At 40.2% G+C, this 23522-nt stretch overlaps 1 protein-coding gene across 1 annotated transcript in view; it reads left to right on the top strand.

Annotated features, from left to right (window-relative positions):
* The window catches only part of LOC127456156 (src substrate cortactin-like), a 68563-nt gene that overhangs the window by 5374 nt on the left and 39667 nt on the right, over positions 1 to 23522 (top strand). The gene's annotated exons all lie outside the window — the stretch shown is intronic.

Genomic DNA, 23522 nt, shown 5'->3' with positions numbered 1-23522 from the left:
ATATCTAGCCAAAAGCTTCCCTGCTTTGTCCCCTGACTCAAAATTTGACTGTCTTGCCCTAAATAACCAAAAGTCCACCTTCTGTGACAAAATAGTATTATATCTGTATTTCAATCGGGTCAATTCTCTGAGGCCATCAGACGACATTCAGCGCTTCAGTTCTGTCTCGGTACTTTTAATATTCTCTTCCAACTCCACGAGTTCTCGTGCTATGGATTTTTTGATGAATGAGGCATACTGTATGATCCGACCCCTAAGAACTGCCTTAAGTGCCTCCCAAGCCACGCCCACAGAGGATACTGAGGACCAGTTGGTCTCCATATAAACATTGATTTCAGCCTTTAACATTTGTTGGAAATCAGTATTTTGCAAAAGGGATACATTAAAGAGGCAACTATATGATTTATTTTTCTCCATATGTGGCAACACCTCTAAACACACCTCTAAACAGGGTGTGATCTGAGACTAAGATGTTTCCTATTGAGCAATCCACAACATATGAAATGAGGGACTTAGATATAAAAAAATGTATATATATATTCTAGAATAAATCTTATGGACTGATGAAAAATTTGTATAGTCCCTACCAGATGGCTTCAAAAGTCTCCAGTATCTGTAAGACCAAGATTTTTACACATCCTGTGTAGCGTCAGTGTTGCTCAAGGGGGCTTACACACTTTTGCTTCACTGTGATCAAGAACTGAGTCCATCAATAGATTAAAGTCTCCTCCCAATATTATATCATGAGGGGTGCCAGAAGCTTGCAACAACCCTTCAAGATCTATAAAAAGGCCCTGATCATCAACGTTAGCTGAGTAAATATTAGCCAAAATCAACCTTTGCCCCTGAATTTCAGCTAAAACAATAATGACTCTTTATCTGTTTTAGACATTGGAATTGTAGATGTTTACTTATCAATGTAATCAAATCACTTTTATTGTCACACAACCATATACACAAGTGCAATAGTGTGTGAAATTCTTGGGTGCAGTTCCGAGCAACATAGTAGTTGTGACAGTGATGAGACATATACCATTTTACAATAAATATCAGATTTACTCAACACAATTTAAAATCTAATATACACATAATTACACACAACACAATATACAAATAATAACATACAATGTACGGTATACAATACACACAATATAGAATACACGTTAAACAATTTAAAAAAAATAGTATATATAGTATATATAAAATATACAGTAGGTTGTATTGTACTGTATTGCCATTCAGGCTGTTGGTTGATAGTAAGTTGCCAGTGTGTTGTTAAGAGAGAATATAATTTATGACAGTCCGATGTGAGATAATAAGATTAATAAAGTGCAGTGCTGATGTATTTTGATCGTGAGAGATCAAGAGTTCAAAAGTCTGATTGCTTGGGGGAAGAAGCTGTCATGTAGTCGGCTGGTGCGGGTCCTGATGCTGCGATACCGCCTGCCTGATGGTAGCAGTGAGAACAGCCCATGGCTCAGGTGGCTGGAGTCTCTGATGATCCTCTGAGCTTTTTTCACACACCGCCTGGTATATATGTCCTGGAGGGAGGGAAGCTCACCTCCGATGATGTGTCTGGCAGTTCGCACCACCCTTTGCAGGGTTTTGCGGTTGTGGCGGTGCTGTTGCCGTACCAGGCAGAGATGCAGCCAGTCAGGATGCTCTCTACAGTGCTGGTGTAGAACTGGTGTGAGGATGTGGCGGTTCATTCCAAACTTCCTCAGCCATCTCAGGAAGAAGAGGCGCTGATGAGCCTTCTTCACAACGGCCTCAGTGTGGACTGACCATGTGAGTTCCTCAGTGATGTGGACACCCAGGAACTTGAAGCTACTGACTCTCTCCACATGGGGCTGTGTTCTCTTGCTCTTCTCATGAAGTCCACCACAAGCTCCTTTTGTCTTGCTGACGTTGAGGTAGAGGTTGTGCTCCTGACACCAGTGTGTCAGAGTGTGCATCTCCTCTCTGTAGGCTGTTTCATCATTGTCAGTGATCAGACCTACCACCGTCGTATCATCAGCAAACTTGATGGCATTGGAGCTGTGTGTTGCCACACAGTCGTGTGTACAGAGAATACAGGAGTGGGCTGAGAGCACAGCCCTGCGGGGCTCCAGTGTTGAGGGTCAGTGATGAGGAGATGTTGCTGCCCATTCTAACCACCTGGCGTCTGCTTGACAGGAAGTCCAGGATCCAGCTGCACAGCGAGCCGTTTTAGCCCAGAGCCCGGAGTTTCACATAAAGCTTGGAGGGCACTATGGTGTTGAATGCTGAGCTGTAGTCTACAAACAGCATTCTCACATGTGTTCTTTTTTTCCAGGTGGGAGAGAGCAGTGTGTATTGCAGATGCAATGGCATCATCTGTGGAGCAGTTGTTGCGGTAAGCAAACTGCAATGGGTCCAGTGATGGAGGCAGCACAGAGCAGATGTAATCTCTGATTAGTCTCTCAAAGCATTTGCTGATGATGGGGGTCAGAGCAACAGGACGCCAGTCATTTAAGCAAGTGATTTTGGATTGCTTTGGAACAGGCACAATGTTGGACATTTTAAAGCATGTGGGGACTACAGACAAAGAGAGGGAAAGGTTGAAAATGTCCGTAAAAACACCAGCCAGTTGGTTCGCACACGCTCTGATGACGTGGCCCGGAATGCCGTCTGGACCCGCGGCTTTACGGATGTTCACCCGTCGGAAGGATCGGGTTACATCCGCTACAGAGACGGAGAGTGAACTAACCTCTGTAGCTTCGGCCGCGAGAGCTCTCTCCATGAGGGCGGTGTTATTTCCCTCGAAACGAGCATAAAATTTATTTAGCTCATCCGGGAGAGAGGCAGCGGTGTTCACGGCGAAGTTTTTATTCCTTTTAAAGTCCGTGATGATGTTAATTCCCTGCCACATGCTTCTAGAATCGGTGGTGTTAAACTGTCCTTCAATCTTGTTCCTGTACTGACGTTTTGCTGTTCTGATTCTGTTTTTCGGAGGGCATAACTGGCTTGTTTATGCTCCTCCGCGTTCCCAGAATTAAAAGCGGAGGTCTGCGCATCAAGTGCCGCGCGAACATCGCTATTAATCCAAGGTTTCTGGTTCGGGTAGATCCGTATTGTTTTGGTCGGAACAACGTCCTCTACGCACTTTCTGGTGAAACACGTTACGTTATCAGCGTAAAGCTCGATGTCGTCATCCGAGGCGGACCGGAACATCTCCCAGTCCATGTGTTCAAAACAGTCTTGTAGCGTAGAGTCTGATTGGTCCGACCAGCACTGGAATGTTCTGAGGGTGGGTGCTTCTTGTTTCAGTTTCTGCCTGTAAGCGGGCAGAAGCAGAACGGAAGAGTGGTCCGATTTGCCAAATGGTGGGCGGGGGAGGGATTTGTAGCCATCCCGGAAGGGAGAGTAGCAATGGTCCAAAACCCGGTCCACTCGTGTGTAAAAACTGATGTGTTGGTGGTATTTTGGTGCGACTGATTTGAGATTGGCTTTGTTAAAGTCCCCGGTCACAATGAACATGGCCTCGGGGTGCGCGGGTTCCTGCTTGCTTATAATCCCACACAATTCCTTGAGTGCCCGGTCTGTGTCGGCTTGTGGCGTGATGTACACAGCAGTGATAATGACCGCTGTGAATTCCCTCAGTAGCCAGAATGGTCAACACAGAAGCATGAGAAATTCCAGATCAGGAGAGCAGAAAGACTTGATAGAATGTACGTTCCTCTGATCACACCAGGATTTGTTGATCATAAAACATACACCACCACCTCTGCTTTTACCTGAGAGGTCTTTCGCTCTGTCTGCTCGGTGCACGGAGAACCTATAAAACAAACTCCAGCCAATAGGCAGAATAAATACAAAGAACGTGTAGATTTATTCACAAAAATGTCTCGAAGGTGTGTTCCTCCACAAAACAAATTCCAGCCGCTAGCGGAACCAGCACAAGAAAAATTACAAATAAAGCCGTTCAGTTTCCTCGGACAGTCAAACGAATGTTCAGTGAGCCGGCAGTTTCATAAGTGCAGCAAATGACATAATCATTCCAATGTCCTGCAAAAAATACTCCACGAAACGCACTCCATCCAAAAGGAGGCATAAGCACAAAGAGCAAGCAGATTCATCCACAACTGTCCCGAAGGAGTGTTATTCCACAAAACAAACTCCAGCTGCTAGGCGGAACCAGTACAAAAAGAAACAAAGGCGCCCAGCTTCCTCAGACGATCAAGAGTATTTTCAGCGAGACAGCCCACAGGAGGCATGTAAGAAACACACCATGACTTCCTCAGTCCATTGGTTTTATGAAAGACATCGCTCATTGTGGGCATGTAAATATTTTGTGGCCATCTTTAGTATCTATTCTCAATATCTATTATTGGCCAGGAACTTCAGGGTAAAAGTGTGCCTCCGTCGATGCAAAATGTAGGGAAACAGTATGTGTGAGCTAGGAATTAAATTAAACTGTTCTTATACTACATTATTATGTAAGGAAAGTTATAATGGAATTAGTCGCGTTCGACAATTTAACTGTTCATGAGATGGATAGCCTGAGGGGAAAAAACTGTTCCTGTGCCTGATGGTTCTGGTGCTCGGAGCTCTGAAGCGTTGGCCAGAAGGCAACAGTTCAAAAAGGTAGTGGGCAGGGTGAGTGGGGTCCAGAGTGATTTTTTCCCAGCCTTTTTCCTCACTCTGGAAGTGTGTAGTTCTTGAAGGGGGGGCAAGGGGCAACCAATAATCCTCTCAGCACTCCGAACTGTCCTTTGTAGTCTTCTGATGTCTGATTTCGTAGCTGAACCAAACCAGACAGTTATTGAAGTGCAGAGGACAGACTCAATGACTGCTGAGTAAAACTGTATCAGCAGCACCTGTGGCAGGTTGAATTTCCTCAGCTGGCAAAGGAAGTACAACCCTTGCTGGGCCTTTTTCACAGTGGAGTCAATGTGGGTCTCCCACTTCAGGTCCTGTGAGATGGTAGTGCCCAGGAACCTGAATGACTTCACTGCTGCCACAGTGCTGTTTAGAATGGTGAGAGGGGTCAGTGTTGGGGTGTTTCTTTGGGACAGGAATAATGATTGAGCGTTTGAAGCAGCATGGGACTTCACACTGCTCCAGTGATCTATTGAACATCTGTGTGAAGATGGGGGCCAGCTGGTTAGCACAGGATTGTAGGGCTTTACTGGTTGTTTAGATCAGTGTTACTATCAGAAATAATTAATAATTATTTCTGTTGTTATTAATCAATATTTAAATTAATTAATTGGATCTAACTCATTAAAACCTCATATGGGACTCCAGTAAATGTAGTGTGCTACGTTTAGGAGCAAGTTTGGTTATTAGCAATAATTTATAATTATCAAAGATAACAATTAACATTAAAAATCAATAGAACATTGATGAGAATCAATGTTAGCTTTTTTTAATCCTTTAAAATCAACACTTATCAAAGATAATCGTTAATTGTTAACATCGATGAAACATTAAAATTAACACTAGTTTATTGATCATTCAAATTCAAAGATAATTATCAATTATCAAAAATCAATAGAATATTAATAAGGATTAACATTGACGGGGCACCACCCTGGAATCAGGGACTAATAACCGAATATTAAAATAGTCTCAATATTAGATTGTTTTCTTAGGAAAAATCGACATCCGAAGAATATCGATTTTTGGGAAAAAAAACAATGAATGAAGGTTTAAATCCGAGCACTGACATCCCGTCAGCATGACACAGGCGTATGCAAAACAAACCAAAACACTTCTCTTTGTAATTTAACAAAGTTTATTTATGCTGTAATATCAATTAATAATTAATACAATGCGGTCAATAAACTTCCGACTTACAACTACAAACTAAACAGTGACATGATTAGATATGGAAATAAAAATAATCCTATAACACATAAGGTGTGTGTGTGACAGTGTGTGTGTGTGTGTGTGTGTGTGTGTCTGTGTCAGTGTGGTTAGTGAGAGAGAGCGAGCGAGAGAGAGAGAGAGATTATTCAGTGCCAGCCCGAAAGCTGAGTTTGCGATAGCTGGAGATAAAGCAGCCGTGTTTATCACTCAGAGACGCGGTTTTACGAGCGGGGCTTGTAAAAGTCCTGCGTTATTTGACTCTAATGGATGAACTCAGTTTCTGTCTCACCCGCGATGGCGAAAATGCACAACAATCCAATTTGGTTGGACCACAATACAGCAAACAATTCGTGATAATTAATACCCTGTATATTAATAATGAGCGGACATGGCAATCCGTAAACTGTACAAGCAAAAAACCTTGAAACACAAGAATAACACGCTATAATATTCTATCTCTGCCCAGACGTAACCTCTTACTTGAATTGCATGAGGACACAGGTAGAATGTGTTTTCCTCCGTCCTTTAACTTTGACCCGGTTCCTTGAGGCTCGTGTGATGACGGGAGGCCGTTTCCTCGCGCTGTTGATTCTCAGAGGGCGGTACGGCTGTTGATTCTCAGAGGGCGGTACGGCTGTTGATTCTCGGCGGGCTGGCGGAGAACTCAGAAATGTCGACTTGATTGAAGATGGAAGAGAAATCTTTAATCTCTTTACTTCTGTAGGCCAATGGATGAAGATGCGAATTGCTCGGCGGTCTCCTTCGGATCCGTTAGAGTGTTCGGTTGAACACAGAGTAATCTCAACTCGTCCAGCGAGATGGAGATTGTATGGCTACAGTTTCAAGTCGGACATTACTTCCTTATGCCACGAGGCTGCACTGGAGAGCAGCAAAAAGCTACGTCCATATTCGGTGAACGAAGTCGCTGGAAGCAACTCTGGAAGCATTTCAGAATTATTTGAAGTCCTGATGATGTCATGTTTGAGGGACATTCTGTGGTGTGCCTCATCCAATAGGAGTTGAGAGCTCGATCCTTTAAAGGGCAAGGCTTCATGGATCTGTAGTCTGTTTTGGACTCCCTTTGTTTGATTTTGGCACGATTTTTATGAGTAAAATTTAGGTGGGGGCTTGAGTTATGTTTTTATGACTGTTAGGCCTGCCTTTGTCTTCTATCTGAACACATGAGGCCCAACAGGCTCGAAGACACGCTGGTCAGACGCCATCTGGGCCTGAAGTCTTCCTCGTCTTTTGTTTCCGAAAGACGCGGCTCACATCATCTTCACAGATTTTAAGTGCAGGTTGAGTAGCAGGAGGGAGGAGGAGTGGGGGTTGCAGGAGGTGTTGGTGTTTGTGTGAAGTGAAGGTCAGAGTGGGTGTGGGGTGTGAGATTGGGCCTTTCAAATCTGCAGTAGAACACATTCAGGTTGTCAGCCAGTTGTTGGTTCCCTACAGGGTTGGGGGTAGGAGTCCTGTAATTTGTGAGTTGTTTCATGCCACTCCACACTGATGCAGGGTCGTTAGTTGAAAACTTGTTTTTCAGCTTCTCAGAGTATCTCCTTTTAGCCACTCTGATTTCCCTGTTCAGTGTGTTCCTGGCCTGATTGTACAAGATTTTATCCCCACCCCTGTAAGCATCCTCTTTGGCCTGACAAAGCTGCCTGAGCTCTGTTGTAAACCACGGTTTGTCGTTGTTGAACTTTAAATAAGTCCTAGTAGGAATGCACATATCCTCACAGAAACTGATATATGATGTCACAGTATCTGTGAGCTCGTCCAGGTGTGTGGCTGCAGCCTCAAAAACACTCCAATCTGTGCAATCGAAGCAGGCTTGTAGTTCCTGCTCTGCTTCATTGGTCCATCTCTTTACAGTCCTTAATACTGGCTTGGTTGATTTAAATTTCTGCCTGTAGGTTAGAAGAAGATGAACCAGACAGTGATCAGAGAGTCCCAAAGCTGCTCTAGGGACAGAGCGATATGTACCCTTTATTTTTGTGTAGCAATGATCCAGAATGTTCCTGTTTCTGGTGGGGCATGTGATGTGCTGTTTGTATTTGGGCAGTTCACGTGTGAGATTTGCTTTGTTAAAATCCCCAAGAATAATAATAACTGAGTCCGGGTATTGTTGTTCCATGTCTGTGATTTGATCAGCCAGCTGTTGCAGCGCTGTGTTCAAACCTGCGTTTGGCGCGATATACACACTCACCAGAATAAACAAGGAAAACTCCCGCGGCGAGTAGAAAGGCTTACAGTTAATAAAGAGTGCTTCCAAATTAGGACAGCACATCCTCTTTAACGTTGTTACATCTGTACACCAACTTTCATTGATATAAAAGCATGTTCCACCTCCTCTTGTTTTCCCCGTTAACTCCGTGATGCGATCCGCTCTGAACAGCTGGAAGCCCGGCAGATGTAATGCGCTGTCCGGAATGGATTCACTCAGCCAGGTTTCTGTGAAGCACAAGGCAGCAGAGGTTGAAAAGTCCTTGTTTGTGCGGGTGAGGAGATCTAGTTCATGCGTTTTGTTAGGAAGAGAGCAGAGATTCGCTAAGTGAATACTCTGCAGCGCTGTTTGAAATCCGTGCCGACGGAGTTTGACCAGCGCACCGGCTCGTCGTCCTCGCCTGCGTCTCTTGAGCCGCAGAGCTGCGCCTCCAACTAAAATGTGTAGCAAAACGTCTGAATATTCAAAAACCGTGAAAAGATTGTCTTGTACGTGCTGTCGAATGTTCAGCAGTTCATCTCTGTTAAAACTGACTGGAAAATGATTACTAAACACGGGACAAACAAACAAAAACAACAAAAGAACTGAGGAGCTCCACACCGGGGCAGCCATCCGCGGCGCCATCATGATGATAACAGGTGTCCCGTTCCATTTTGCGCTGGACGTGCTGACACTACTACTGCCAACAACACAAACAGTTTAGAAAGTTTGTGATGAATGCAGTAATGTACAGAGACATCCTTGATGAAAACCTGCTCCAGAGCGCTCTGGACCTCAGACTGGGGTGAAGGTTCATCTTCCAACAGGACACCGACCCTAAGCACACAGCCAAGATAACAAAGGAGTGGCTCTGGGACAACTCTGTGAATGTCCTTGAGTGGCCCAGCCAGAGCCCAGACTTGAACCTGATTGAACATCTCTGGAGAGATCTGAAAATGGCTGTGCACCGACGCTCCCCATCCAACCTGATGGAGCTTGTGAGGTCCTGCAAAGAAGAATGGGAGAAACTGCCCAAAAATAGGTGTGCCAAGCTTGTAGCATCATACTCAAAAAGACTTGAGGCTGTAATTGGTGCCAAAGGTGCTTCAACAAAGTATTGAGCAAAGGCTGTGAATACTTATGTACATGTGATTTTTTTTTTTCGTTTTAATTTTTAATACATTTGCAAAGATTTCAAACAAACTTCTTTCATGTTGTCATTATGGGGTATTGTTTGTAGAATTTTGAGGAAAATAATGAATTTAATCCATTTTGGAATAAGGCTGTAACATAACAAAATGTGGAAAAAGTGAAGCGCTGTGAAAACTTGCGTTTTCAAACCTGTGTGTGTCACCTTGTGTGTCTGTAACAAGGCCAAACATTCAAGTGTATGTAAACTTTTAATCTGGGCTATTTGGGTGATTTCTGTTATCATTATGATTTAAAAAGGAGCCAAACAACTATGTAATAATAAATGGCTTCATATGATCACTATCCTTAAATAAAAGACAGTTTTTTTGCATGATAAGTCATATTTTCAAAATCAATGCAAAAATTTCACAATTTCTGCTAGGGTATGCAAACTTTTGAGCACAACTGTATGTGTTCATCTACTGACTGAAAATCCCAAGACTGATGGTGGCAGACGTAGAGATGAAATTACCATATCATGTGAAATATCTATTTGAGTGATTGAATAGGTCATTAATAACGACTGTTTATCAAAATGGGTGATTAAAAATAATCTCTTATTATGCATAAAATAATTAATATTCATGAGTTTCGCAGCACTGCCACCCAAAGTACTGTTTTCCTAGAGTTTATTTTTATTTAGAACTAACATTGTGTTAATGTTCCCTTTCAAATGGCTTATTCCAGTTGTTACAAAGTTGATAGGCCTACAGGATTTTACTAACAGAATAACATTGGATATGCATGCACTCTCCATCCATGTGTATACTTTAAAAAAAGAAAAAAAAATTGTCCTGCATAATGTGAAATTAATCTAGATTGCCAGTTTTATGTCAAGCTAAGGAACATTTAGAATTTGTTGATGTGTTTAATAGACAATATCTTGGTACTCTGGAGATTTTTATGTTGGCAAATCAGTAGCAAAATTGTTACTATGTGATTCCTGTGGAAATGCAGTTGTATCGCAAATTTATGGATGTTTATAATTTCATTGTGACTCCAATTAATGAACTAATACTTGTTGCAATGAAGCTTGGTACCTTAATCCATAAACTCTACGCATGGGTGCTTGCTTTGGTGTTGCCACCCCTCATAGTATATAGTACATAGTACAAATATATGAACTCTAATTGTATTTGTTCGTATATGGCCATATACCAGATTTAAATATCAGAAAATGTAAATATTGCAACAGTCCTAATTATTGAATCCTCATTTGTGTTTTTAGTTTACAGATTTATTGTACATCTATTTTAACCTTAGATAAGTTTTCTTGCATTACCTAACTGCAACGTAATTTGATGACCAAACTTTCGTTGTGGCAATGTATTTGATTACGTTGTGACAACCGGAAAAGTGAATTTCCTATGTTCGTAGCCACAACGTAACTTTGGATCTGTCATTATGACGGTGTGGCAACATCGATGAACAATAGTTCTAAGTATGTGTAACTACGTTCTTCAGGTAACTGTGTTACGAAAAGAACGACAGATAAAGTTAAAGATCTGTTTAAGATAGCTAGCAAAATAAAAACGTCTGTATCTTAGAAATAACAGCTTGTATTCGTGAGCAATGACGTCACTCTCCACCCCATGTGGTCCAAATCGCTCCGAACCGGTGTGTCTTTCGTTTGTGCTGATTTATGCCGTTAAAAGAAACACTAACTATTTATCTTCCTTAGAAATAGCATGAAACATTTCGGGAGCAGAGATGTCGCTCCAAATCTCTCCGAACAGGTGTCGTTCGTTTGTGCTGATTTGTGCTGTTAAAAGAAACATCATAACATATTCCCTTTTTTGTATTTAACAAGATAGCTTTTGGGAGCGCTTAATGTGAATGGCCCCTCAGTGTAAGACTAGAACTCCAGAAAAATTTGACGCATTTGACCTATTCTTTATTATTTCTTACTGCACATTTTAGATTATAACATCATCAAAACTAAGGAGTAACACAAAAGTATGGAAATTATGCAGTGACCAAAACAAATTAAATCAAAAACATCTATTTGAAATTTTTCAGTGTAGCATTTTGTCTATTCCAGCTCTGCACACAGTTCAATTTCTCAATCAACTTCAGGTGCAGCCTGAGATGCTTTTTAAAATGTATTGAATGATTTCATATACTGGACACTTTTTGGCTACTTTTCTTTAAAAAATAAAATAAAATAAAATAAAAATAAAAGGTTTGTATCATCTATAATTAGGCACAATTTATTTTTGAGTACAGAAATAATCCCAAGCGTTTGACCATAAACCTTTAGATCAAAAGGTTTTAAGATTATGAGAAACAAACTTAGTGTTCTTTGGACTGGTTGTGTAGGCTATATTTATTTTATATTTATAAGTTCTTGATATAAATTTTATTTACTAACTTTTACTGTTTTTTATTTGATTTGTATTGTATCTCGCTGCGTTTTGCTATTGCTGTAGATAAATCGAGGACAACTGAGTTTCAAGTTTTAATTTACATTTTTAAGCTTAAAGTAACCATTTAAAGTGATTTTAATAAGGACAATTTAGAAATTTTACCAAACAATTTGGTCAAATTAGCTCCAGAAAAAGTGACTTTAGCTGAAAGGTGAGTAGTTTGCATCCATGATTTAAATATCAGACCAAATCTGATTTTTCCTGACAGAGAAAGATAGATGATTTTGAGTTTGATGTGGTGAAAGATTAAATATTTGCCAAAAATGAATGCTTCAACGATACCAAACACCGCACAAACCAGAAGCGAGCACAAATGATGAAGACAGGTGAGAGTGATTGACATGGGGTTTAAATACTTGTTAAATGCAAAGAAAGGAATATGTTATGATGTTTGTATCATCTCCATAGTAACAGTGTAGCGTCTCCTCCACTTTGTGTGTTCACAATCAAAATACTTCTAAAATTTCTTGGGACCGCAGACAGCACACATACATCACAGCTCGCGTTTAATCTTCACCCTGCGTGCTGAGAATGAGACACAAAACCCGCATTTATACAAAGAATCCCTAACATTCACTTAAAATCCCCATTAGTTGTGTAATAAAATGTGATTTGAATTTTAAGTGCGATTAATACAGTAGGCTACGAATCTGAAAATGGCAATATATGCTTAACACTTGTATGCTGGTAAGTGTTTATAAATGTTTTTACTGATATAAAAATGTAAATTATATACAGTAGATATATGCAATATACACTGACAATATGACAAAAATGTACATTTTCATATATGAAACATGTTTTTTAAACACTTGTGGAATTTAAATGTGTACATAAATACTCAAATATATGAACTCTAATTGTATTTGTTCATATATGGCCAGTGGCGATTTCTCAGGGCCAGCAAAGCCTTCTCTGCTGGCGTAACATGGCTAATAAATAAATATTTTTTCATCCTTTCATTCTCATTGACCTTTTTGCCTATGTTTCAATCACTTTCCACTTCTAATTAATGTACAAACAAATAGCAAAAAAACAAAAAAATTTATCCAATTCCTCGATGCTTACAAGCAAAGTGTGACACAAATCGCATGCCCGAAGCCATGCTCGTTAGCCAAAGCAGCGCTTGAGTTTGAGCTCCACCACATCAGGTCTTCAGAATTTCCACAGAATCCCTCAACACTACAGTGATTAGGCATCTAAAGTCACATTGGCAGATTAATCAGCCAATCAGATTGATTTATTTGTTCTTGTGGGTGTGGTCTTCAGGATATGTCCCAGTCCAGGCCTACTAGCTGGCGTTGAGTGACACAATCATGTCACTAATGTTGGGCCTCATGTATTCAGATAGAAGACAAAGGCAGGCCTAACACAGTCGTAAAACCTAACTCAGGCCCCCACATAACAAGTCATAAATCTTACTGATAAAAACCGCACCAAAATCAAACAAAGGGAGTCCAAAACAGACTACAAATCCCATGAAGCCTTGCTCACTAAAGGATCGAACTCTCAACTCCTATTGGATGAGGCACACGGCAGAACGCACCTCAACCATGACATCATCAGGAGTAGAAATACCTCTGAAATGCTTCCGGGATTTGCTTCCAGTAACTTTGCTCGCTCTCAGGTGCAGCCTCGTGGCACAAGGAAGTAACGTCCGACTTGAAACTGTGGCCATATAATCTCCATCTCGCTGGACGAGTTGAGATTACTCTGTGTTCCACCAAACACTCTAACGGATCCGAAGGAGACCGCGGAGCAATCCGCCTCTTCATCCGTTTGCCTGCAGAAGTGAAGAGAGAAAAGATTTCTCTTCCATCTTCAATCAAGTCGACGTTGCTGATTTCTCCGCCAGCCCGCCGAGAATCAGCAGCCGTACCGCCCGCTGACAGAGCGAGGAAACGGCCTCCCGTCATCACCTGAGCCTCGAGGAACCAAGTCGGAGTTAAAGGACGGATGATCACACATTCTGCGTCCTCATGCGATTCAAGTAAGAGGTTTACGTCTGGGCAGAGATAGAATATTATAGTGTGTTATTCTTGTGTATCAAGGTTATTGCTTGTACAGTTTACGGACCACTCGTTGCGATTAACACTCAGGGTATTAATTATCACGAATGAGATTTGTTGTATTGTAGTCCAACCACATTGGACTGTTGTGCATTTCCGCCATCGCGGGTGAGACCGGCACACTGAGTTTATCCATTAAAGAATCAAAGACAGCGGGATGGTTTACGAGCCGTCCACCACGTCTCTAAGTGATAAACTAACAGCTGCTTTCTCTCCCACGATCACGAAATCTATTCTCTCTCGCTCTCTCTCGTACTAACCACGCACACACGCGCGACCCTTCACAAACATTCTCGCACACATTTTTGGCTAGTAGATAGCTTCGTGATAAAGCTCAGCTTTGTCCCTATGCTACCATTGACTGGTTTCTCTCCGCCCACATTCACGGCCATATTCTCTGGCCGGAAGTCCCGCGTGACATACTCTCCACGAGAGTCACATCCGCCATTTTGTGCACGTCCCTCCTTACACACTCTCACACACACACCCTCATGTGTTATAGGATTATTTTGATTTCCATATCCAATCATATCACTGTTTAGTTTGTAGTTGGAAGTTGGAAGTTTATTGACTGCATTGTATTAATTATTAATTGATATTACTGCATAAATAAACTTTTGTTATACTTCAAAGAGAAGTGATTTGGTTTGTTTTGCATACACCTGTGTCATGCTGACGGGATGTCAGTGCTTGGATTCAAGCCTTCATTCCGAAAATCGATATTCTTCGGATGTCGATTTTCCTAAGAAAACAATCTAATATTGAGACTGTTATACTATCTGGTTATTAGTCCCTGATTCCAGGGTGGTGCCCCGTCAATATTAATCCTTGTTAATATTCTACTGATTTTTGACAATTGATAATTATCTTTGATGATTGTTGAATTTGAATGATCAATAAACTAGTGTTAATTTTAATTAATGTTCCATCGATGTTAATGATTAGTGATTATCTTTGATAATTGTTGATTTAAAGGATTAAAAAAGCTAACATTGATTCTCATCAATGTTCTATTGATTTTAATGATTAATAATTATCTTTGATAATTATTAATTATTGCTAATAACCAAACCCGCTCCTAAATGTAGCGCACTACATTTACTGGAGCCCCATATGAGGTTTTAATGAGTTAGATTCAATTAATTAATTTAAATATTAATTAATAACTAAAGAAATAATTATCAATTATTTCTGATAGTAACACTGATCTAAACAACCAGTAAAGCCCTACACTACGTAATTTGAAAGCGAAGAGCGCGAGATCTTGCTGACGAGTCGGCTGTCATCACTGCTGGTATTGCCATTGAGAAAGAGATCCTTATGGATTTAAAAACCTGAAATGTTCTGCATGATCGTGCGATTGACTAATTAAACAGGAATGGAGGGCTGATTTTAACTTCAAGCAAACTGGTAAGTGCTTTTTGCATTGTTATAGCAACATCAGGAGTTTTCTAAGTGTAAATTAGGCTGCTTGAGCATTCAGTGTCAGATCAAGTTTTGAAAAGTAACCGTGTACCCTGACGAAACAAAATTTATTGCAAGCGAAATTTAAATCGCAAATATTATTAGAGAGCTTTTCCTTTGTATTAGACCTCCTTAGTTCTGGCTTTCGTGTGTGGACGTCTTTTTAAAATGTCAGTTGGTATTATTAGTTGACTGCCACGTAATGTTTTATGGGCATACTGTGTCTTATTTATTGTGAAATTGTGTTTTCTTAATGGCATGAATCGCACTGAAGGCCTAGACTTAAAATGCACGGGCCGCGGCTGTATATGTCCATATACCAGATTTAAATATCAGACAATGTAATAATGGCAACAGGCCTAATTATTGAATCCTCATTTGTGTTTTAGCTTACAGATTTATTGTACGTCTATTTTAAACTTAGATAAGTTTTATTGCATTCTCTGAGGCAGAAAATTATAATACAAAAATAATTAAGGGTCTTTCTATACCCACAGCTTTCGCCTAAATGTATGCTATTTTTTGGTTGCTAACTGCATATTCAGTTATTATGCACTAAAATATTTACAAAATGTTAACACAATTACAGAGGTATATAATGATGATTTGTGAGTTTTCACTGCAAAACAACCCCCAAAAATGCAGCAAATTGCATTGCAGCAAATTCAGCCATTTTGTAATTCCAGCTAGCCAAATTACGTGGCCATTTCCTAACTACACCGTAATTTGATGTTTACTAAACAAACTTTAGTTGTGGCAATGTAGCTGATTATGTTGTGACAGTCGGAAAAGTGACATTTCTGTGTTCGTTGCCACATCGTAACTTTGAAGCGGTGCCAGTCCATTACAACGACGTCGTGGTTCAGTAGTGTCACGGGGGGACAAAGGATCGAAAAGCAGAGATGGCTGTTCAATGGTTTTATTAACAAAGTTCTCAATGGCAAGATAAGGCGCACCTGGCGCTGGCTGCTGAAGGCTGAAATCCACAATGGGTTATGGGCTAGTGAAGGGTGTGTTCGTATGATAAGTGTGTGCTTTGTGGAAGTCAGGAACAATCCGAAGAGAGTCCGTTGAAGCTGGTGTGTTGCAAAGCCCAGATGATATAGTCCCCGAGACGTGGGCAGAGACCGAGGAATCCTCCTCCACATGAACTGGGAACAGAACTGGCGAGGGTGACTGCAAACAGGAAGGTAACCACACCTCTACAGAGGGGCAACCAGCAGACACACGGGCATGCTCCAACTACACAAGAGAGCACAGTTAACATGATAGTGAACAATAAACGGTCAAATAACAAGGTGACACACAAGGAATAAGTAGGGAGTGCAATCATAGTGAAGCAGATGGTAACGGGCGAGTAAATCATTGCTGTGATCAGCATCTCCCCGAGATCGATCACCGTTCCCATGGAAATGCTGATCGCATGCCAGCTCCACTTGTGAGACATGAGGGAGAGAGAAAAGCAAACAACAGTATGAGCCGGCAGAAATGCCGGAACCATGACAAATATTTGTTTGTTGGTAACCAGTTGGTAATTTATGCTTTGAATAATTATTCTATGGGCAAACATGCAGTATTCTAAACTAATTTATGTCCTCATTTGCCCTACATTAATTTAGAGGCTATTTTAAACAGTTGTGCGTTTGAAGAACGAATGCAGACTCAAAGTTAATGTACTTAATTTATTTTGACAGGGCACAGAGAAAAAAATGCAACAACCGAATTGCAATGAAATTACAAGCCATAATGTCTTCTGTGCTCATATTAAAATCTATTTAGACTATATTAACACCTAATGCCATGAATTACATTTGTTCATTTAATTTAAAGCCGGTTTATGGATGAATAAAAATGGTAAATAACTTCATTACAATATAATCTTTGGATCTACATATTTTTTTTCCAATAAATAGTTATATTAAATTATAACAAAAATGTCAAATTAATCAGTTAGCAAAAAATTTAAAATTACAATTAAAAAATGATAGATAGATAGATAGTCTCATGAATCACCATTCAGAGAATCTGTCACCGCATTTAGACAACATTATGCCAAGACATCGAAGATGCTAAATTGCGAACAGATTTTTAAATATCGAACGGTGTTGCCATGGCGATTCACTAAATTAATGGCAAAAACAGGGAAACAGGAAGTGTCTCATATCTTCTGCGTGCATTGTGTGATTTAGATTAAAATTGAGTTGTATGTTTTTTCTTGGGGGCTAATCACATGGATGTGGCTATTGTGGGTCACGGTCAAAGCGCCACCAACTGGCAGCAGGAAGTGTGGCACTTACAACAGACTTTGAAAAAGTTCTCTTACATTTACCCAAATTACTTACATGGTTTAGACACTGCTGATGGAAAATTTTGTGACGTTGTAGTCGAACTGGAATGGTGGCATATATCTATTACTCATTGTATGTTTAGGGTCCAAGTGTACATTAATGTTGAGTTGTTGCTGTGTCCATCATTGTTTTCCGAAAGCCACCGAGTGGAAATGGACCCATGGTGCTTGGGCCCGTCATTGCTGCTTGCAGCTATATTTTTTATGTTATAATTGTAAGTGACCACTGTAGTGCGTGTTTGTGTCGGAGGGGGGGGAATGAAAGGAGAATGTGGAACCGAACGAACAATCAACAAAACTTTAATCATACAACATAAACACATATACAGAGCGGTATGTCTCTCTCTGTCGTCCCCGGCTCTTCCCTTATCTCCCTCCCGCTGATTAGGCAACTCAGCGCTGGCCGTGTATCTTCACGGCCCGGCCACGCCTTCCTCCTCGTCACAGCAGTTTTATTTTTTCAAACTGCTCGCTAGAGAATCATTTGCTTTTCTTGTTTGTATTGCAAACTTGTCAAATGGCTATTTCTTCTCACCCGGTAATGGTCATTGAGCCACCTACCATACCGGAGTAATATTGCTTGTCAATTAGCACCATCTATTGTAAAGGCATGAATGTGCTAACGGTGAGCATTCTCTTCACTTTCTATGGGAAAGGGCCGTTTGTCGGTGGTTCTGCAAAGGCCTTTAGTTATCATTTAATTTATTGTCTATGTATTCTATTTTAAAGGGATAGTTCACCCAAAATTTGTAATTCTCTCATCATTTACTCACCCTCATGCCATCCCAGATGTGTATGACTTAATTTATTCAGCAGAACAAAAACAAAGATTTTTGGAAGAATATTTCAGTTCTGTAGGTCCATACACTGCAAGTGAATGGTGGCCAGACCTTTTTAGCTACAAAAATCACATAAAAAAAATGTAAGTAATCCATATGACTTAAGTGGTTAAATCAATATCTTCAGAAGCAATATGATAGGTATGTGTGAGAAACAGAAAGTTAGGTTACTTCTGTTACCCCAGTTCTCTGATAAGATGTGAGGTATCTCACTAAGGGAACGCCTCAGGTGTGACTGATTGAGGAAGCACCAACTGACAACATCTGCAGAATGACGAGAATGAGAATTGAAGTAACGATCAGGGAGTCCTGCCTCCCTCATATGTAGACCACTCCAGCTCGGTGCTGCACCATTCTCAGCATACTGTATCTCTTCACCATGCCAGTCTGCAAGGAGGGTGGTGAGGTGAGATATCTCACTTCTGTTATCAGAGAACTGGGTTTACGAAAGTAACCTAACATTCTCTTTCTAACATTTGTTTGGGATCTCACTAAGGGATATAGTCAACTCCTGTATTGCAGATATGCTGTACGAGACAGACGCAATAGCCGAATAATAAAGGCAGCCAACATAACCGTAGCTTTAGGTACCATTGTAAATAAAACCTATTCCCCTTATGTCAACGAGATCTATACCATTATTCAGGGGTCCCTTTCCTGAGAAAAGACGGAGCCCCCAGTGACGTAAAGCTAGTACACACTCCTCAGAAATGATTATTCTGCGACTGAGCAGGTCCCTAAGGCGCAAAGTTTATGTCGCTGTCGAGTACTGAAATTCCCTCATTCGTAACAGCCAAGGGGAATCACAAATACTTTTGATGCCATCAAACCGAGAAGCCTCAGATATATTCTGAGAGCAACCGATCTCCCTCTCTGAAAAATGGAGATACAATTGCGAAATGATTTGATGCATTCCTCTGACAGGAATGCACATAACAGAACTGAGTTCAACCTGAGGCCCAGATAGTTTCTTTCTTGGGCAGGAACCAGGCAGCTCTTCACTTGGTTTATTCTGAAACCCAAGTTCATCAGACAGTAAAACTAGTGTTTCTGTATCCTTCTTTCGCCTGCCATTGTGACAACGCACAAAGAAGCAGATTGTCCAGGTAAGGCAACACTGATGCCCAAATGTCTTAAGGGGGTTAGAGCCACCTCTACACATTTGCTGAATACTCGGGGGGTCTTTAAATACTAGTAGGCTCTGCCCTAATAGGCGAACCTGAGAAATTTCCTGTGAGCAGGAAATAAGTCTATGTGGAAGTATGCATCCTGGAGATCTACTATGGTAAACCGGTCTATGGGATTAATAGAGTCAGACCATGTTCTGAGCTTGAGCATTTTGAACCTGTACTTTCTGTGCTCTCTGGTGTTTTAGCTGCGGCCATAACACCAACGTCCTTCACCCTCTTTGTTCTGTAAACTCGACCACAACATACAAGTTTACAGCCACAGAACAGTGTCAGACAAAACTCTCAGCAAATAAACTCCTACTTTCTCTTTTGATACAAACTAAATCACATCAAAATTATTTAGATGTGGTGTAGATGAGAGCGAAAAGAAATATTTTTCACGAGAATGAAAAACCTGCTGTGACGCGGTCATTTTACACCCTCGAGCATAAAAACACCCAGCAACTGCAAGATCGAATCTTATCGCGTTTGTGACATTACCTTGCGACTTCATCTGTAAACTGTTAAGCGATAACTCAGATAATGCGTCTGAGTGCAGCTTCCACAAACTTCATGGGGAAGAGAGAGAGAATGCCTTTAGTAGCGAGCTGGAGTGGTCTATATACGAGGGAGGCGGGACTCCTTGATCGCTACAGCGATTGGTCTGTCATTCTGACGTTGTCAATTGGTGCTTCCTCAATCAGTCATGCCTGAAGCGTACCCTTCGTGAGATACCAAACGAATGTTAGAAAGAGAACAAAATTTAAGCCCTTTTTTACTCTAAATATCCACTTCACTTTCACTTTCAAATGTGAAATTGAAGCTAAACACAAACACATTTTGATCTGTTTATCACCGACACCTATAATACAGCTTCTGAAGATATAGATTTAACCATATGGTCATATGGTTTACTTTTATGTTTCTTTTATGTGATTTTTGGAGCTACAAAGGTCTGGCCACTCAGCCATTCACTTGCATTGTAAGGACCAACAGAGCTGAAATATTCTTCTTAAAATCTTTGTTTGCATTCTGCTGAGGAATGTCATACACACCTGGAATGGCATGAGGGTGAGTAAATGAGAGAATTGTAATTTTTTGGTGAACTATCCCTTTAACCCTCTGGGGTCTGAGGGTGTTTTGGGCCCTGGAGAAGTTTTGACATGCCTTGACATTTGTGCTTTTTTCAGTTGCTTAAAAACATATTAATGGCTAAAGTCTGATAACACTGTATTCAGCACAAACTAGGCTACAATAATATGTGAACAACATGTATGTACATGTTTGTATTTTTGAGAAAATAACATTTATGCGTGGTTTTTGAAAAAACAAAAATTTTAAGTCACTGAAATAAGGCCATATAACACATACTAAACATTTGTTCACAAGACTTTTGAGAACTGGATCTTGTAGCATAGAGTTTTTGCTACAAAAATGATGTGAAAACCATCCCGATCACTCATTCATACAAAACAATATAGTCATTTAACTTTTGTAAGACGCTTTTAGTGTTAGAAAGGCCATATGTGAGGAGGCGTGGATGATCATGAATATTGATGTGATTCACACCTGAGGACCCCTCCCCTGAGAGAGAATGAGTGTGAGGAGACTTAATGAATGAATGTATTGTTTGTAGCTTATTCACAAAATCAAGTTTAAGTTAAAAAGTAATCTGACTATACATTTTCTTTAAATAAAGACTTAACTTAAAAACTTTAGACCTACACTACCGTTTAAAAGTTTTAGATCTGTAAGATTTTTAAATGTTTTTAAAAGAAGTCTCATTTGCTCACCAAGGCTGCATTTATTTGATCCAAAATACAGCAAAAACAGTGATATTGTGAAATATTTTTACAATTTAAAATAACTTTTCTATTTGAATATATTGTAAAATGCAATTTATTCCTGTGATCAAAGCTGAATTTTCAGCATCATTACTGCAGTCTTCAGTGTCACGTGATCCTTCAGAAATCATTCTAATATGCTGATTTTCTAATATGGGCATATTTACAACACATTTTACACATTTACACCCGAACAGATATTTGCAAGCACAAGCTTCGTTGTTGATAATGAGGCAGCATAAACACTAGTTAAAATATAATCTAAACATTCATATTATTTTTATACCATATTACATATCATATTTATATCATACAGAATACAATTTAAATACCTGCTTTAGCCGAAACAACATTTAAATGTAACTAAAACTTGCCTATTAGGACATATTTCAAATTTTAATACACTGAACCCTGGCTGGCAAGTCTGGAAATAGTCCAACTAGTAAAATATGTACATGTTTATATAAAATAGCATGTCAACTAATATGTAAGTAAAACTAAATGACTTACTCATCCGAAATTGTATTCTCGGCTGGATCAAGTCGCTCTTCAAAATGCAAATGTTCCTCGTCGGATTCCTGCTCTTCTTCTGAGGAAAATGTGAACTCTTCTTCACTATCCAGGACCATCTGTAGAGCTTGCTTACCTGTGTAGCATGCCATCTTCCAAACATGCAGAAAAGTGAATGAACTTTGTTTTTTAAGGCATTGTTGGGGGCGTTTACCATTTGCATTGATCGTCTCAGCACATTATCATATGAATAGCGTGCTCTGCTGGTGGGTGTGATCACATTAGCGATAATTAGCTGAGCCAGGAGAAACTGTACATCGCTTTGTTTCGTACAGATTACATTGCAGGAGAATATTTGTTTTAAATTCGAATTGTTTTATTTAAAAGTAGACATTTTAAGCTTTCTTTAGACATATGTTTACTGTTTGTCTGATAAGTATTCGCAGAGTTTCAGTTCATTTTTGTGATGTGTTTCAGAAAGATGCTCGCGGAGATAGAGACGGCTGAAAGCGCACCCTGTTTATTTTCTTTATTTTACAAAAGCACAAGGTTTTGTTGTTATTGTGAGTGTACACAAATAAAAGTAGACCCTTTTATAGTCTCTAATGATGTCTTACACTTATCTATATGACCAAAAATGACGGAGTATTTGAAGTTGTTTCCGCTGTTATGAGGAAAAAATCCAGCAGGACGCGCCGGTGCATCTGTCAACCCCAGAGGGTTAAGAGAGTGTAGGCCATCCTGTGACCAAAATGATACAGGCAGAGGTCAGTGAGTTGCATAGCAGTCCGGATGCAAGCTGGTGGCAGTTCATTTCCGGTGAAGTCCATTGTAAGTCCAAGGTTCAGGCAGTGGCCAGTGAAGTATCACATGTCTTACGGTTGAAGTTAAGAGTTCATCCATTGTGAAGTCCATCGTAGTAGACTGAAGTGATATTTGGCTGCCATAGGCTGCGGATAGTAGTCATCACTTGACGACACATTGTTGTGGGAGTAGGACATCAGACAGGACTGAAGCTGTATCTGGCTGGCTCTGGTAACCTTATGTTATGTATCCCAAGGTTGATACATGGAAACAGATAGAATAATATTAGCATAGATGCCATTCATTTTAAAGCAGATTTATAGAATATGAGAAGTGTTTCTTGTTCCAGCAGTCCTGACTAATGCAGCATAACCATGAGCTGAGGGATAAATTAGGTGTATGCCTGGCTGAAGAGATGAGTCTTTAGTCTAGACTTAAACAGACAGAGGGTGTCTGATTCCTGAACAATGCTAGAAATTGTATTCCATAGTTTAGGAGCCAAATAGAAAAAGGATCTTCCTCGTTTCGTGGATTTTGATATTCTAGGTGTTATTAACAGGCTGGAATTGCGATTTTAGTGAACGTGATGGATTATTGTGTGATAGAAGGTCACTTAAGTACTGTGGAACTTATCCGATATCCACCAAATTTGGCACATTTCTTCAGAATCAAATGACTCATATGTGTACTAAATTTGATGAAAATTTGGATGGATTTGTCCTTTAGGAGTTATAAAGCTTTTGGGTAAACTAGGTCATGCCCAGAGTATTAAATTACACCATTATAGCCATACCCTGTTGTAGCCATGCCAAATAATTATATATATA

This window comes from Myxocyprinus asiaticus, chromosome 18, assembly GCF_019703515.2.
Source record: "Myxocyprinus asiaticus isolate MX2 ecotype Aquarium Trade chromosome 18, UBuf_Myxa_2, whole genome shotgun sequence".
NCBI classification, from domain to species: domain Eukaryota; kingdom Metazoa; phylum Chordata; class Actinopteri; order Cypriniformes; family Catostomidae; genus Myxocyprinus; species Myxocyprinus asiaticus.
The sequence above is the reverse complement of the archived record's forward strand: the minus strand, read 5'-3'. Positions and strand labels throughout refer to the sequence as shown.